This window comes from Acomys russatus, chromosome 14 (assembly GCF_903995435.1).
Source record: "Acomys russatus chromosome 14, mAcoRus1.1, whole genome shotgun sequence".
NCBI classification, from domain to species: Eukaryota; Metazoa; Chordata; class Mammalia; order Rodentia; family Muridae; genus Acomys; species Acomys russatus.
In genome coordinates, this window is record NC_067150.1 from 40778890 (window position 1) to 40781858 (window position 2969).

The 2969-nt window shown below is 41.7% G+C and overlaps 1 pseudogene; it reads right to left on the reverse strand.

Annotated features, from left to right (window-relative positions):
- Positions 1 to 1831: 1831 nt before the first annotated feature.
- On the reverse strand, positions 1832 to 2374 carry LOC127198047 (60S ribosome subunit biogenesis protein NIP7 homolog; annotated as a pseudogene).
- Between the last annotated feature and the right edge of the window lie 595 nt (positions 2375 to 2969).

The following is a 2969-nucleotide window of genomic DNA, read 5'->3' on the forward strand; positions in this document are numbered from 1 at the left end:
CAGATTGTCTCTGAAAACACCCCCAACCTGCTGCCCCCAGGCACAGACCTTTCATCAATCTTCTTGTCTGTTAGAGTCCCTTTCTAGTCTAAGGTCTCTCGGTCTACTCAAATTGACAGAGGCAGGCAGAATTCTATAAGTTCTAGGCCAGCCTGGTCTAAATAGCAAGCTTCAGGCCAGACAGGGCTACAAAGCAAGACTTTATTTAAAAAAGGTCCAAGTGGGAATGTTTGTACAAAATTAGCCAAGTGCTTCAAATCAAGGCTGCTTTCTTTTGTTCCTTTAATTATTTTTGAATGATATTTAGAGTTAAGGGAGTGACAGAGAAAAATGTTAATAGTGATAATTTTAAAAGCACATCATCCCTATAGCTGTTACATTGTATGCATGCTCATGTGTGTTTGTGTGTGTGTGTGGTGGACAGAAGACAACCTCGGGTGTCATTCCTCAAGTGTAGCCTGCCTTATTTTTAGACAGGTGACCCGGAACTTGCCTAGTTGTTTAAGCTGACTGGAGCTAGTCCCAAGAATTCATCCACCCCTACCTTCCCAGTGCAGGGATCACAGGATGTGCAACCATGCTTTGCTATTTGTATATTTATTTACTTATCCATGGGTTCTGGAGCTGAAACCCAGATCCTAGTGCTTGCAAGGAAAGCATTTCACTGACTACACCTGTTTTATTTTCCAGCACCTGTTATATTTTAAATAATACAAAAGTTTAGAAATAGTTGCTGCTATGGAAAACTGATGTTTGAGTCGGCAATGAGATCTAACATGAAGTCAACAAGTAAGAAATGTCATATTTCATAGCTTTATAGCTTTGCTTTCATCTTATTTGTTAACAAAAATGGCAATGTCTACAAACAGGTAGAAACTGCACAACTTCATCACAGGCAGTCACTGGCTAGGGACGCAAGAATGTGACAAATATAAAAAAAAGTATATAACCCTGAAATGGCAGTAGGGTATGGTTTAGGGTTGCTGGTAAATCATCATACCCCATTTTTATCGGTAAAATTTACAATAAATGTATGTATGTTTGTATTTTATTTCCGGGAAAGCTACTTGTTATAAATTTGCCTGCACACCATCACCTATGGACTAAATTATAAAGTTCACCATGATGTCTGGCCTACAAAGCGAGCCCAGGACAGCCAAGGCTACACAGAGAAACCCTGTCTCAAAAGAAACAAAAAGAACCAACCCCACAGTCTTCTTAGAAATTTGTAAATAATAGAAAAAAGATGAGAACATACACATAAACGTGAGCACATACAGCTGTTTATTTACACCTTTGCTTGTTTTTATTTAAGCTATCTTTTTTATTATTTTTTATTGAGTTGCATCTATTTTTTATTAAATTTCATCTGTGAAACCACAGGTGTGGCCTACTATCTTTCCATGTCTGTTTCTATCTTTCATGATATTAATAAACAATAAAAAGTCTGTTATACTATCAGGAGTCTAGAAAACAGTGTTATCCCAGATAAGAATAAATTACTGTCCTCAGTGCAGTAACCCAAACCCGTTTCTCAGAACAAGTCTTCTGATTCAAATAAAGATGATGCAGACACAGAATAGAATCTCTATTTACTTAACTCTGTAGCCCAGGCTAGCCTTGAACTTGCCAAGTAGTCTGAGGGCCTTACACTTGTGATCCACCTGCTTTGTCTCTATAGGGCCTGAAACCTTATTTTGGGGCCATTTCTGTTGAGTGAAAATCCAAGCGGCACATCTCAGGGTTATCCAAACTTAACACGATGATGTCTGCACACACAGGAAACAAAGCTAAGTCCTCTCACACAGCAAACTGTTCTTGGGATGACCATCTAAGTCAATGCCTCTTCATGCGGGACATATTGCCTAATGTCTGCATGATGAAACACTACAATTGCCTTGGGGTCCACTTTTCTGCAGTCTTGGGTAGACTTTGCAGCTACCCCCAAACTGAGAGGAATGTCTGCCATGTAATAAACCACTACTCCCTGGTACTGAGAAATGTTTCTAGTGATTTGACCCAGACCAGATTTCAACACATGGTTTCCACCCAGGAAGGACTGCTCTGATCCAGGCTTTATCCACACTCTGTACTTAGCATAAGGTGCAAGGTAATTGAGAGCTCTAATGCGTAATGGGAACATGTGGGTCTTGGTAAACTTTCCAAAACACATCCCCAGTGATACTAGCTTATGCCTGAAAATGTTGGCAGCCAGCTTCAGCATTGTCTCAGTCACGTAATACACTCAGTTGTTGTGTAGCCAGGAACAGTAGGTGCCGACTGGCCTGTCCACCAGATGCTGTAGATTCCCCACAATGCATTTCACAATCTTCTCAAACATTACCCGAATCTCTTCTTCAGTCAAAGGCCTCATTTTCCAGTTACTTTGGCTTCTGGGAACCTCAGGCTATTATTTATTTATTTATTTTTATCATTGTATCGTAAACTTTTTTTTTTTTTTTTTTTGAGACAGGGTCTCTCCGTGTTAGCCTTGGCTGTCCTGGATTCCCCCTGTAGACCAGGCTGGCCTTGAACTCCCAGCGATCCGCCTGCCTCTGCCTCCCAAGTGCTGGGATTAAAGGTAAACTTATTTTTTAAATGTGTGTGCACACACGCAGGCCAGAGAACAACCCCAGGTACCTGTCATTATCTTCCGCCTTGTTTGGGGCAGAGTGAGGCTCTAGTTTGCTGCTGCAGATGCCAGGCTAGCTGGCCTGCAAGCTTCTGATGACTTTCCAGACTCTGTGACCCATCTTCCTGTAGAGAGCTGGGATTGCAGACAACATTCATGCTACCATGTACAGCATTTAAGTGGGTGTGGAGTTTTGAACTGGCTTCCTCACACTTGCGTGGTTGGTGGTTTGCCCATTGCTCCATTTCCCCTTCCCCCACGCCCCCAGAGATCTTTACATATCCAGGCTGTATTCTTCCAACCCAGAATGCATTTTTACTTTCCTGGGTCTTCAGCA